Consider the following 15682-nt stretch of genomic DNA (forward strand, 5'->3'; position numbering starts at 1 on the left):
CATAGAGGGCACCTAATCAGCTGCTGATTACCAAAGATTGAAAGTTCCTGTAATCTAACAAACAAAATTATTAAGAAGCTGCTGCTATTGTAGGTTTCTAATGTTAATTGTCGGGAAATTTTAAGAAAAGTTATAATGCCAAAATAATTTCTCTTACCACAATAAACAATTACTAATTAAAAGACACAAAAATTGAGTTATAATAAGTAGTTGCTACTTTTCAAGGACATTGTTTACTGTAAGGTACTGTACATCAGGTATCTACCTATTTTCCCCGAAAATTATAGGTAAAAGATACAGTAAATCAGATTCTTAATTGAAAACACTTGTCCGTTTGTTTTACATTTCTGTAATCAAATGGGTTTACTATCTGACATTATATGTAGTTACAGTTTTTACTGCGCTATACAATTAAAGGAACAGGGTTCGTCGCTTAATCGAGTATAGAAGTCTCCAAGTAATTTAGGTGTACAGTTAGCCTAAGCGGACGCAAACGTTTTGCAATTTTTATAGTTGTCAAGATTACATCAGAGGGTACGGTCGTTATGGAGCAGTTCCTATTTCGAAAGCTGTAGAACTTGAAAATATAGGAATATGGACCACAGGGATGACAAGCTTGGATACCCCACAAAAGTTGGATAAAAATCTCTATAAATCAATATGCCGAAAAAAATTGTAATCTGTAGTTGCTGTTTGTAATTGTATTATGTATCTTTTGTGGATATGTCATTTCACGAAAACCTACCCTGACCCTGATGAAGCCTCATATATATAGGAAAAAAAACATCGGTTGAGTTTTTGTAATTAATAAAAGTCTACAACCCTACTATTTTCTCTCTTTTATAATTGTATTATTTCTTATTTAATTAAAAATCATTACTATTTATGGGGAGCTGTCTGGGAAAAATAGGGGAAGGAGGGGCTATAGGTATGAGAAACTAATACAAGAAGTTACTGAAACAAAACCAACTTTTTTACCTGATGATAGATCATCCATAACAAGATGAAAAAATTGCCTTAAAGGATTTAGGATTATTATAACCCATTTAGACACAGTGAGTTGATGAAAGGAAAGGGAGTCTAGCGAATTATCAGTAAGAAACAGTGTGCGGAACTCATATACCAATAATTCTTCAGAAAATCCCCTAATTATAATTAGTAACACGATAGTGGCCCTGATTGTTGAAAGGATTTGTTAGCCAATGCGTTCGCCACTGGATTTGACTCAGAAACAATAAAACATCGCCGGAGATCCATAGCCGTCTCTTCTGTGAAAGTTCGATTGAAACGTTTGCTGTTCAGTTACGCGTGGAATGGGCTATTGAACATTTACCTACGGCGAACGAGACGGAAGGATCGCGCCACCAACGTGCCCGACAAGGACGACGACACGGTATAAGGATGCAGCTATTCTCTTAAACCATTAAAGAAAGACACCGCTCGAGTAACGTGGGTGCCGAGAAGAAGACAGCCAAGCGCAGGCGACTTGGATCCGTACACAACGAGACGATAGAGACCAAGCGGCGTGCGCGGACCGTTCTCGTCTTCTGTTCTTCTCTCTGGAATGTTTAAAACATTCCCCGGCCTTTTAATTACGAAATTTTTGTCCGCTTCTGTGCGAGAACGTCAGGGGGCTTGTTCTTACATTCAACTTGCCCCCGGGACGCACTTATTCGATGATGGATCGTTTTCCAAAAACATCACGTGGTCACCACCGTACGCATGTACTGAACTTTTGCGTTAAAGCGTGAGTGAGATTAACAACAAAAAAAAAAAACAACAATAATAATAAACAATACGCGTCTTCTTAGATGAAGCTATTGCAGATGAGAACGTAGCTAATTGATTGGGCCTAAAAAGCCTTGTGCAGTTGGTCCGTAAGGTCGATTTTCACCGGCCGCGCCAGTGACTTCTGTTGTATGGCAAACCAGCAAAATAATCCGTATGTTTAGACTTCCTAAGACGGGGTGAGAGGTGGGATGGACTTGCAAGCTCCACGGGCGGGGGCACGGGGGGGCTCCAAGAAGCCAAGAGCAAGCCACTACTGCTTGGATCATTGGGCTACCAGCTCTAGTTTAGTACAGAAGCAAAATAACGAGTAGTTTTCCATTGGAAGTCCTCAAGTGAAGTCGATACTCAAAACATCCGAGACGTCATCTCCACTCAACGCACTCGTGTACCGAAACAACCTTTGACAGGTTAGTGAACGAACTTTTTATTCGTCCGTAATACTACAATTTATTTAACAATTTATATATGCCTCCCATTTTATGTTTTTTTTTTGTTTTTAATTTTCCGTCATCAATTCGCCAATAATAAGTACCATGTTCATTACCCACACAGTGTCTTTCGTTCGAGTGTAACACAGAAGTCGATCGGTAAAATGGGTCAAGTTTGCCGAGCGTCGCATTTTATCCAATCAAATTACACTTACAAATTACCATCCTATCGCAGGAGCATGTGTAACTAGCAAATAACTATCAACAACTAGTTCAGGAGCCTGCACAAAACGATAATGCGATGTTTATAAACCTCGCGGCTCGCATTAAATTGCAAACTTGCGCTACTCTGAATCCATTTCTCATGTTCGATCATAGTGGGCTACTGTCGCATTATAAAACCAATGGTAAAAGTTAGTAATAGTCTGTTGTAGCAGTAGGCTATGTGATGAGTTGATGCTCGCGTATTTTTCATTGCCTGCGTGATTCGTCCAATTATGTTGTAAAGATCGCACGTGGCCTGCAAGCCAGCTCCTGTGCTACGCCTACTGCGCTACTCGTTTACGCAGCCCGAGGCTACCGCTGAGTGAGAAAGAGCGGAAGGGGGGGAAGTGTAAGAAGTGCTACCGCGTTACGCGACATCTGTTTGCGGTTTTCGGTCTTTTTTTAATGCTACGGCGTGGGATTTTCATTTAAAAAAAACTCCAAAATGAATATTTATTAAACAACCATGTTTAACATGATAATCGTTGAGAGTTATATTTTCATTTGTTAGGAATGAGAAATGAGTCTTATTTTAATTATTATCCATCTATTATTCAGAAGAATAAACAAAAATACTGTTATGTTGATTTTCCTTTTGCGTTAATGGTTTGGAGAAGGATTATCTTTAATGTCAATGGATACGAAGTTCCGATTTCTTTTGTTTGTAAGATAATTATGGCCAATTATTTTTCTTGCATAATGATTTATTAGCAGATTGAAGAACAAGCAAATTCGGTAATTATTGTTCATTAAATATATCAGTTGATAATTATAATTTGTCTTGACAATGGACATTACATTAGCAATAATTAGAGAATAAGATCTGTCTTGAGTAATACGTACTTAGAAAAGCTTGGACTAGGAATTAATAAAAAATTATGATCGATTTAATATATCTATTAAGGAAATTGTGGAAATCGTTAAGAATGGTCTAGGTATTAGTTTTTATTTTCTTTTATCGATATATCTATCTGCTAGATCTATGGTCTCTATTGCATTTATCTACTTAAAAAAGGTCGANAGTTGTTGCTTAAAATTAATAATATATAGGTATCTGTTACCCATACATATCTATACATTTTTTCTGTAAACTATTACGATTTAAATAGTAGAAATTCCTTGCTTGCCAAAGAACTGGGAAATTGTTGCATTAGATTATTTTTAGTAACTATATTTCGTTGAGGTTATTTACTTTTTAGTTTAATTAATCTTATTGCTTTAGGTACTTTACATTTTATTTAATTTTCTAAACTCATAACATTTAGCAATCGTAATCATATTTATGTATTTTTTTGTACTTAGAGATGACTGAAATATCTAATAATTATTTATCAATAATTTCGTTCGGAATACGTAATGACATTCGCGTAAACGTATGATTTCAAAAAAAAGTACACCAAACCAAAATCGAATAGTTATCGATAAGATATGATGTCACAGACGCAAAAGTATGCATCAAACGTCTTTCCTGGCGCCTGGGGGTTAGGTGCGTTTGATAGAGAAATTGTGAGGAAGTAAAAGAAAAATTCCCATGATATTTACATGCGTGAATCATTGAGAGATCTTTTTTGTTTAGCTTTATTTTTTTTATGAGCTTTAGGGTTACTGTCTCTGTTTAAAAATCACTATCGTTTGGCAGTATCTTTAACTCCCGAACAATCCAGTCCGGAGAGTCCGTCGTGTTTTACGAAGAACGGCCCATAAATATGAAATATTAACGTAGATAGAAGACAGTAGACGCATAAATATGACAGAATCGAGTTACCGCGGTCCATTCTTACCGAAAACAAAAGCTACCGACGGCTTTAAACGTAAACTGAAAAGTTGGCTTGGCGTTCCGCGCGTTCTCTTCTTATTTTAGGAATCTCCTACTGAAATTATGTATGATGGAGAGCAGAGCCGGGCAGTTTTCAGCCGTTTTGCAACTATTAATCACTATCTTTATGTGTTTTTTAGTTAGGTAGTCCGGTGATTGTGGATGTAGATTAGCGCGAGAGTCGGTATATAAATTTGTTAAGACATTCTCTAGCTTCCTAACAACATTAACGTATATACCGTCCGGGTCCGCGGGCTACATTAGGAGCTATTTCTTGATGTCATATCTCGGAACATGTTTTTAATGAAAGTATAATAATATCCTGGAATTTTATTCTTTTTATATCCAGAACGCTTTTGCTTTCACATTTTTTAAAGGAAACAGAAGCAAGTAAAGACCAAATATGTAATTATTGTTATTAGGATATGCCTGCAGTAGAGCCTCGATAAATTAAAGTTGATAGGCAACTATATAATAAGTTTGAGGCGTACCTAGGGCTTTTACCTTATTAAAGAGAGGTTCAGTTAAGGTTTTAAAGATGAATGAAAGTGAATACTCAAATTTCTATACTCATTAATTGTAGAACAAGCCACACAAAATCAACAGGAATCTGATCAATCAGGTAATGTTGAGCCTTTTGAGAAAAGAAAACTCCAATTGCTACTGTTATTGAATGTCAATTACTTGGAACGCAACCTATTAATAAAGCAGGTTTTAGAACCTGGGAGGAAGTTAGAGTTAGTTACTTTTTGAAGTACTAGGGCTTTTTGTTTGGTTATCAACGATTGAAATATTGGAGATCTATATACTGCAGCATTGAGTTTACAAGCGACCAACATCCATGACAATAAAGTTATACCTAATACCGTAGAGGTAGGTATAAGGTATCTTTTAGTTTTTGTTATTTAAAACAAACAAATAAATTACTCTGGAAAAACCTTTCAATTAGTTATGTTGGCCGCATTGTTCAACGCCAAGGCCCACTTTGCGGGAAACAAAAGCTGCCGCCCATTGACGTTACGGCGGCGGTTTTACCGTCGGTATATGGATACGCGCCTTTAGATCAGTAGGCTATGTCGACAGAACGTTGACTGTCCGACGGACACCTTAAAAACAGTCCCTAAAACGGGTTATGTGAACTGCACCGGCACATCACTCAACCAAAACCTAACCGATTCTTTCCAGAACTCATTCTTTCAAAAATAAAGTGAACGAACCAATAGAGAAACTCTAGATAAGTAACTCAGATCAAAGAGTAACCCGGTGTGAAGTATGGACCCTATATCTTATGTGAATTTAATACAATAAAAGAAATTTGGAAGTAAAGGTGTAGATGTCACATTGTGAGTATGATGCCTGTCATCAATATTGCTTTGTGGACATGTCGATTAACCTATCTAGGTTTTGCATTATTGTGGTAGGCTAAAGGGTCCATGTACGTCGAACTTTTAGCAGTGGCTAACTAAGCGTTCACTTGGATTATTAAGCATTATCTCTGGCATTAGGGTAGCTCACATTTATCTACAATGTGAACAGTTCACCACATTGAAGTACCTACCATTCGCGCTGTTCTCTAGATCCCTAACCGTTCTAAAATATGCCAAACGTTGTTATTAATATATATTACGTTGTGGGCATACCACTTCTTGAGTATTGGATACTGCGCATCTTGATTGGTTCATCATAATAACTTTGCAGGTTTTTCAAATGACCCTTTATTACTATGTGGAGAGTGTGGAGATACAAATTCATTCATAAACTGCCTTAGATAGGTACATGGTGGGTACGCCACTTGATAGGTACAGATCGTAACTGTGGTGTCAAATGATCCAGATATCACGTTGCGAGTATTTAGGTCGATCATCATACCTTTCTGTTAGGGATGTCTCAGCTATGCTCTGGGTATGTCATATGCTTCACGTTGCGTTGTATGGTATACCAACCGATCTGTAAAATATCAAATGTTCTACATTGTCGTATGACCTAATGGATAGGTTACTTGATCGATATCGGGTGATGGTATATCTATGTTAAATAATCCACACAGTTTCAGTTAATCCGCATCGTTTTGCGAGCATGTGAACTAACTCATATTACGTTGTGAGTATCTTCATTGTTCCGTATCGCGTTGTGGGCTTATCAATTGATCCATAAAATAGACTTGTTGATGAATTCGTGTTGTTCAAAAGCTGACTTAATCGCGTTGCTTACTGAAGAACGGTCGATCCGAAGTCAATGGTATCCATCTAGTCGATGCGGTAGAGTGCGTTCGGGCAATGCCCCGTTTATGTTATTAATTCTTGCTAATGTTTTATATATTAGGGATCGAGGCAACACGGTGTCGGCCGGTCTGATTTACGTTGGCCGGTGTGCACGGGGGGCCTTCGCCGATATGTTGAAATTTCGGCGTTAGTTTGTTCCGAAAACAACTTACTAGGTGAGTACTCATTAATTCAATATCCCGGCGGCTGAAACGGCATCGGATAGCTGCTTGTCACGGGAAAATTTAAAAGGGGCGATTTATAAGGCGGTTCTGTTGGAAGCCTACTGGGTTAGAATATAGCTCGGGGAACAGACAACACACGTTCTTTTATAATTACAATACAGATTGCTAGCTTTATTATCTAATAATACCTTACAAAATATAAGAAAATATACCTCTGGCGTTAGAGTATTAGGAAATGAAATAATGAACAAAAAGTGTCAAAAGTATAATGGCATTATTCGATGATGGATTTGAACGATTTCTGAAGTTATTTGGGAATGACATTCTTTTCATTCAGCTTCACACTATATGTTCCAATTACTGCGCAACCGATTGGTATCCCCAATGCTATTTCTTCATCATCATAGGGCCGTCAGTCCTAAGACTGGTTGGACACGCACCTCCACCCTTTCCTATCCTGAGCTAATCTTCGTATTTCTCTAAAACTAGAACAGTCCATATCCTTAACCATTTGCGAACACTAATCTAATCTAGGTCTACGTTTACTCTTGTTTCTGTTTCGCATGAGAAAGCGTCCTACCAACCTATGTTGCATGTTTCTTATTGACTTCCATAGAGTCCTCTGTTCTCTTATTCTTTCTAATACCTCTTAATTTCTAACCTTTTCTACCCACGTTATCCTCATCATCCGCCTATAACACCACATTTCGAACGCTTCTAACCTTTTCTTTTCCGTCACGCTTACCATCTACGTTTCCTAACCATATGGAGCCGGGCGGTGAGATGACTTCTTTTAGCTAAAGGCAACTCTACCCTACAGTATCCTCTTTTTCATATCTGTACTGCTCCATCCATCCTGACTTATCTGACTTCCTAGATTACTACTTTCCTACAATACTGTTTTGTCAATACCATTTCCATTTTATTCAAAGCTATCTCTAACTCCTCCTTGCTATATGCTAATACTGCTATAGCATCTGCAAATCTAAGCATACTAACCCTTTGCCCTTCCATATCTATCCCTACAGTTGTACTGTCTTTAAAGGTGTTAATCGCGTCTTCGATATATAAATTAGCGGTGACAGTGTGCATCCCTGCCTGACTCCCTTTCTAAAATTTACTTCTCTACGTGGCACCTCCACCTCTATTTCAGACTAGAAATTTTTATTCAACATTAAGTGGATGTCAAAATAAATTATTTTAAATTAATCGGAACTATGTGAATCGGTAGCCGCGGACACTGGAAAAGGTATTTATAAATCGAAATATGAAATATTAGAATTGTAAAAATAACCTTAATTAACATTATCGGCTGACGGAGCCTGACGCCATTATAGAAGCAATTATAACTAAACAGGTGTTTGTAGATACAAATGAATCATAAATTATGTTTTTCAAGCAGATTAATGCTTAGAAAAACGGAACAAACAATGACGTCAAATGGACGGACGGTGTCTTTGAGAAACTGAACAAACGAGCCCGAGAAAGAGCACCACCGTCCAACCTGTTTCGGCAAACAAAAGACAAATGTATTCAAGTTACCTATCTGCATAAAAATTTAAAAGTCTGACTGTTATAAGGTAATTAATATTAATAACCTTGCTCCCGAATGAAGGACATCGGTACATTATCCTTGCGACGAGAGACGAAAAATGGTCCGATCATCACCTGTCTGCCTGAAGAAGTTCAGGGCTACTTCGATGCAACATATGTATATGAGTAGCCGTTTTTGGGCATCGCCCACAACCCTATTTGATGCATCGCATGCGCTTGCCTTTTATTGGCCCACGTCCGCGACCAACCGTATACGCAATACTTCATTTGTTACGAATGTAGTATCACGGCGCTCTAGATTCTGGCTACTGGTTTTGAGAACACCCTGCAGTGCTGCTACTGGTCATGCATGTAGTGGGGATAATTTGGCCGTGATGATTGGCCTCGCTACCGCGTCAACGCTCAACTGTGTAAAGGTAGAATTATCTGACCCGCTCACTACTCTGCGACTCAGGTGTAAACTTTAGATACCCATAGATAACTAATCCTAGGATGACCATGATTTGCACATTTCCAAATAATTATCTTGTTTGCTATAAACGTTATTTGAGCTTAATGGCCGGAGTTGGTGATGCGTTTTTTTTTGGCGTCTGCACACGGTGATGTATGGACCATGGAAATGCGTTGGAGATCGGCTGAAAAGCCAAGCTATAGGTATGGCTAACAAAGGTGGATTATGCATGGGATATGCAAATTTATTGCGGCTGTTTGATCAGGCGATTAGACACATTCTTTGCGGACTGAATCACAACGTGCAGAATTAATTTCAGTTTCAACAGGTGGCTATCGGGTTTCCGTCAAGTGTTGTGCGTCGTTCGTTTTATGGCAATTGTAGCAATTTTTATAGACCACTAGCAGCTAAACCCGGCGTTGATTGGGTTAAAATATAAATATACATTTCTATCTTAGATACCACCCTGTACCTTTATAAAATTTCTCAATAATAGTAGATCGTTGTAGAATATTTGGACAAAATCTAGGAAATTCTGGAAATCTTTGATAATTAATTAATTGGAACTTTCCAAATCATTCCAGATCTCCAGTAGCACAACAATATTGGTAAAATATTATATTTGCATATTGGTTCAATGATGGAAACGTCAGTTTTTTTTTATTGGCCCAATGTAGATTTTTAATATTAACCCAATATTGAAATTAAATATTNCGGACATTTGGAACTTTCCAAATCATTCCAGATATTTCTAAAACTTTTTGGAACATTGCATATCGATTTTAACCGTTGCACACAATTTGGAACTTTCTAGATCATTCCAGAAATTTTTAGAACATTCTAGATCGATTGTAACACATTCTGGAGTTTTCTGGATCATTTCAGAAATTTTTAGAACTTTCCAAAAGGTCTCATATGTTAGAAAAGGACAGGTATGTATTTTTTCACATTTTCGCCACCCACAACCACCCACGTCCACCCACCGTGACCAAACTCCCTTACTTTATATACTATTGCGATCATAAATTGAGGTGTAAGCTATCCTATCTTTCAGGTTGGATCAAACTGCACACGGTGTACAAATTTGATTAAAATCGGTGAAGTAGTTTAGGAGTCCATCGCGGACAAACAACGTGACACGTAATTTATATATATTAAGATTAACTTTCACATCTAATTACCATGGTCTTATGTCTTTTGTGTTCTTATTGACAATTCGTTGCTGATTATTGAGTATTGGATTTCATTATGCCAACGATTTTCCGAAGACTTTTTTGATTCTTTTAATGTTTCTAAATGAAACAGTGTGTTTAGCTGGTCCATTGTCGGTCGTAAATATTTACATCGTATTGCACAAGAAATAATCGAAGTTGAGATCGAAGGAGGCGTAGAAAACATTTGAACTACTCACAATAAAAATTGTAGGAGGCTTGGAAACATCCGAAAGGGGCGAAATCGTTCGTCGACTATTTATCATATAGATCGACCGTCACAGTTAGCAAGCAACAATGGTGTCGGTCGGTCACCGCCTGCTTCGATCTTTTCAAAATGTTATCCGACTGATCGCATAAAGACAGCGACGATTGCAAGTCACCGAGATATTACCATAATGTAATAGAACGAATGTCATTCCTTTGACACATTCTTGGCCTGTTATCGGCCCTTTGTGTTTCTACGGTATGTTGATGGTTTGTTCCAATAGATCGTCCATTATTTGGTTTGTGCCGTGACTTGATGCTCTCTTGTTCTTTATTAATGACAAACGAAAATCACGAATCGATTTTTGTATCGGTAACACGAGGCCGTTCGTGTGAGAATCTAAAAGCGGACTTCGGTATCGCAAGGTACCTATAAAAGGGAAGCAACATAGCTTTGTCCGGACATTCTGCGGTTTTGTTTACAAAAGGCAGTTAGTCTAATGAATAGGAGGAACTACCGAACGAGACTGACTTATTTCCCCATACCCATACCTACGCATCATTCCAAACTCCCTCAATATTTTAGAACCGAATTAAGTTGTAAATCATGCCTTGCAGACGTTCTTAAAGATTTGCTTTTATTAAAAACGCAATTGTTTTCTTTTGAAGACACAAAAAATTTTGACCATTAGGTATGTGGTTAAATCTCATCTACTGTAATAAACAAAATAACACTTACCCCTCACCCTCAGGATTCTATGGACATAGCAGAAACTGCAAAAGAAAAACATATCGTTTAGGTATACTGTAGCAAGAAACAAAATGTAATCAATAGATAATTTAAATTTATTCGCAACTGGTGACAAAAATACAATCACAAAATAGAGAAAACGACATCTATAGATCGAAGACGCGATCAATATTAAAGACAGTATTGTAAAAACGATAGGGATATATATGTGGGGACAAAAAAATAGTATGCTTAGATTTGCAGATGATATGGCAATATTAACATCTAGCAAGGAGGAGTTAGAGATACCCTTAAACAAAAATACTGGTATGCAAAGGAAAAAAGCAGAAGAAGAGCGAATGTAAAGATGAGAGATGAAAGATTAGAAGAAGTGGCTGATTTTAGGTATCTAGGAAGCCAGATAAGTCACGACGGAACGACTAGTAGGGATATAAAGCAGAGGATAGCGCAGGATTGAGTCGCCTTCAATAAAATGAAGTCACTTGTATGCTCGCGAACGATTAATTTAGAAATTCGAAAAAGATTGTTAAAGGTGTATGTTTGGAGCGCGGAGTTGTACGGCTGCGAAACATAGACGGTGGGCGCGGCGAAAAAGAAAAGGTTAGAAACGTTCGAAATGTGGTGTTATAGGCGGATGATGAGGATATCGTGGGTAGAAAAGGTTAGAAATGAAGAGGTATTGGAAAGAATAGGAGAACAGAGGACTCCATGGAAGTCAATAAGAAATAGGCGAGATAGGTTGGTGGGACACCTCCTCAGACATGAAGGTTTAGTCAGAGACGTATTAGAGGCAGAAACAGTCGTTAAGAGGAGTAGAGGTAGATCTAGATTAGATTACTGTTCGCAAATAGTTAAGTATGTGAGATGTTCTAGTTTTAGGTAAATGCGAAGATAGCTCAGGACAGGAACGAGTGGAGGTGCGTGTCCAACCAGTCTTAGGACTGACGACCTTATGATAATGATGATGATTCGATACGATCAAAACCGAAGCCATGATGTTCTTTTTATGTGAAAGCAACGTTATGGTAACATTATAACGATCGGGCTCGTCAATAGATGGTCTTCCATCGCTGGCGCATTGTTACCGTTATCCACTACAGATGGCGTGGTCGCTATATTCGCGTTTAATGGTATTTAATAGCATCCAGGACAATGGAGCGCATGAATAAGATTCCATTCAACAATGAGGGGCGGTCCCGGTACATATTAGCATAACTATACGTTGCATTGTTCGGTGCAGTGTCGCATTGTCGCACTCGCTCGACTCGCTATTACGGACGAGGAGTGGTGTCTAAACATCGGCCGATGGCAGAATACAGAGGTGCCTATGGATCGTCAGACACAACCGGACCCTCTTCATCTAATACCTACGAGATATATTGTATTGTATCGGTGTATAGGTATCCGTACCCACAGCTTTCGCGATCCATAATTGAATATTCATTCTAAATATTGATTTGCACTTTCGCATACACGCAATCAAGCTGTTCAACATGCAAATTGTTTTTCAATAGGTGGGAGTTAAGTTTAAATTACCGACATTTGTGATCTCTGACATATGCGTCGTTTGCAGATGGCAGTGGGTATATGGGTAGGAATTGAGACTGGACGTAATTTTTTTCTATTATTATACGCATTTATAAATGACAATTGAGCTATTATTAAAATATAGCTGGACAGTGGGCGATAATAAATACATGACACGAAACATTTATTGATTAAAAGTGGAGTAAAATGATAGATCAATATATTTTGGGGTAGGACGCATCGAGCTTCATGAGTTTCAGGAGAGGGATGTGACAGTTCTTAAAAATGGTGATTTAAGAACAACATTTGACTAATTATTTCTGTCAACATTTGCAATAAAAATTGCAAGCTACAGTAACATTAATTTTCTGAATATGGACGCTTGGAGGAGGCTTCGACACAATTTGATTTTGTCTTCTAGTAATGTTTGCCTCGTTCACACACCTGCAAGGGTGAAACTAAAGGTTGACAACACTTTTTATATTAAGACAAGATCAATGGTTTGTACCATAAGCTTGAAGTTGAAATATTTTACGAGTTTCTATGAACTCTGTGGGAGTATGCCTTCGAGTACTATTTGTTACATTTAGCCAATATTTCTAATAAGATTTCATAATAAGTATTGTTGACGGATGGGTGTTAACCATATCATGGGAGTTACGGTTTTTTGTTCCCTCTGGCTCATATTGTTGCAATTTTCATGATTTTAAATGCCCTTGTTGTTGTTACTGACGAGCCTGGTTGTGGAATGCATTTGTAATGTGCCGATCGCATGGTAATATATGCATGTTCGTGTTTTCGTCAGGGAAATTCTCCTTTCTCTGCTTCACGGTGGCGTTTTCCCACCAAGAGATCATACCATCGTTCCGTTGCATAAGTAGGTACCTACACAGAAGCTGTCTCGACTTGAGATGTGGTACTTCTGAAATGTAACAGTTCGGTGTAGAATGCATCGCGAAGAACGCGCGCGGATGTCGTGGGTATTCCTATATACACATACGTACCTACAAGTGTAATCAGCGATACGCGGCGTTAGGTGTTATTATGGACTAACTACTACCTATTTGCAACCAATTATTTGATACCTACTCATGGTCGCTGTTAAAACTTGACATTCGTTCTTTGCTTTGGATTTGCTTTTACTTGTTACCTGCATATTCGGATTTGATATTCAATTCTTATCTACCCATTGGTACCTACACCAGCTTGGACGTAGTACCCAAACTCTAGAACTAATCAAATATATTCGATACTGCAATATTTGGTAAAATTTTGTTTGTTGTTAAAAGGGTGACTTAAAACAAAATAATTGGAGATATACTAGTATTAAATTACTAAAAAGCTAGCTGTAGGGTTTGTAGGCTAACTTGAAAGTCGTAAAAGTTTTTTTTTATTGGGGTACCATGTACATATAATTATATTGAACATTTAATTCTCTAAATTAGGTACTCAATAAGTACCTGTCTTTTTTCCTTTTCTACTTACGTGTGTCTTTTAAAAATCATAGATTTCACTCATACATAGAATTATTTTGGTTAAAGAGAGTAAATCCAACAATCCCTAAAAGAAAATTTTTGGAAATCTAATACTTGTACTTTAGTTAAGTGTTATGTCTATCTTTCTCCATTTTGTAAAAATACTGTTTTTTTTTAAATATTTCTAATGTTACCGAAAATTGACCCTAATTCTGTTATTATTTTACAGAGTCTTCATTAATTGTGACATTTGAAAATACAAAAACGGAAAGAAGTACGGAAAGCAAAATGTGAGTTTTTGATATCTCTTTTTTATTTGAAAAAAATATGAAAGACTTGATGAAAATTTGGAGTCTGTTTTTCTTGCCTGAATCTTTTCTTATTATTATACTCAAGAATCCTTTGATTGAAAGAACGTCGCGTTTGTCTACCTTGCCGTAATTCCTACATTAAAACGGGTTAAAATGCCAAATTTTGATATTTTATTAGTTAATTCTTTATTAATTTTTAATANTTTAATGAATCTTTTTTATTATTCGATATTTTATATCAAAAGGGTCGCCCTGTTAAATACGATAAATATTCTAATTGTAAGAAAAATTATGGGATGATAAGAAATCTACTTTCATATTATAGGTTATATCTCAAGTTAGTGTAGTCCTATATGTATTTGTCATCTTTCCAGTTTTCATACATTAGTATATTTCAATTATACAGTTCTGAGTTAATTTCCCTAAAACTAGAACATCCCACATCATTAACAGCAATCTAATTTAAGTCTATCTCTAGCACTCTTAACTCCTGTTTCTGCTTTCAGTATGTCTCTAACTATCCCTTCATGCCTGAGGAGGTGTCCTACCAACCCATCTCGCCTATTTCTTATTGACATTTGTAGTCCTGCTATTTCTAATACCTGCTCATTTCTAACCTCCTCTATCCATGGTGGTATTCTCATCATTCGCCTGTAACACTAAATTCCGAACGCTTCTAAATTGAATGTTAAAAATCAACATCATCGTAAGGTCGCCCTAAAACTGGTTGGGCACGCACCTCTACTCTTTCCTATCCAGAGCTAATCTTCGCATATCCCTAAAACTAGAACAACTCACACCCTTAACTATTTGCGAACAGTAATCTAATCTAGGTCTACCTCTACTTCTCCTAACTCCCGTTTATGCCTCTAATATATCTCTGACTAGACCTTCGTGCCTGAGAAGGTGTCCTACCAACTTATCTCTTTCACTATTTCTTATTGACTTCCATACATTCCTCTGTTCTTCTATTCTTTCAAATATCTCTTCATTTTTCATCTTCTCTATCCGCGGTATCCTCATCATTCGCCTGTAACACCACATTTCGAACGCTTCTTAACCTTTTCTTTTCCGTCGCCATCATCGTCCATGTTTCGCACCCCTACAGCGCCGCGTTCCAAACACACCTGTAGCAATCTTTTTCGAATTTCTAAATTAACCGTTCGCGTACATAGAAGTGACTAGTCCTGACTTATCTGACTTTCTAGATACCTAAAATCAGCCACTTCTTCTTCTGTTTATTCTCTCTTTCCCTACTTTTTCTTCCCTTGCATACCAGTATTTTTGTTTTGCTTTCATTTATTTTTATACAGTACTGTTTTGTCAATACCGCTTCCATTAATCTAATGTTAAAAATACACCAAGAAAATTTTATAGGAAATTGCATAAGAACATATTGGGTAGGAAACATCTGATATCCATTGTATGGCAAAAAATTGTAATACTATCT

At 37.3% G+C, this 15682-nt stretch overlaps 2 long non-coding RNA genes across 2 annotated transcripts in view; one reads left to right on the forward strand and one right to left on the reverse strand.

Moving 5' to 3' along the window:
• Positions 1–15682, reverse strand: part of LOC108738856 — a 69164-nt gene that overhangs the window by 49100 nt on the left and 4382 nt on the right. Inside the window, exon 2 of the long non-coding RNA XR_001938044.1 lies at positions 10908–10942. This is a non-coding gene — a long non-coding RNA (uncharacterized LOC108738856). The remainder of the gene's footprint in view (positions 1–10907; positions 10943–15682) is intronic.
• Positions 2005–15682, forward strand: part of LOC112905400 — an 18074-nt gene continuing 4396 nt past the window's right edge. The window contains exons 1-2 of the long non-coding RNA XR_003231752.1: positions 2005–2198; positions 14151–14211. This is a non-coding gene — a long non-coding RNA (uncharacterized LOC112905400). The remainder of the gene's footprint in view (positions 2199–14150; positions 14212–15682) is intronic.

This window comes from Agrilus planipennis, unplaced genomic scaffold (genome assembly GCF_000699045.2).
Source record: "Agrilus planipennis isolate EAB-ADULT unplaced genomic scaffold, Apla_2.0 scaffold213, whole genome shotgun sequence".
Lineage (NCBI taxonomy): Eukaryota > Metazoa > Arthropoda > Insecta > Coleoptera > Buprestidae > Agrilus > Agrilus planipennis.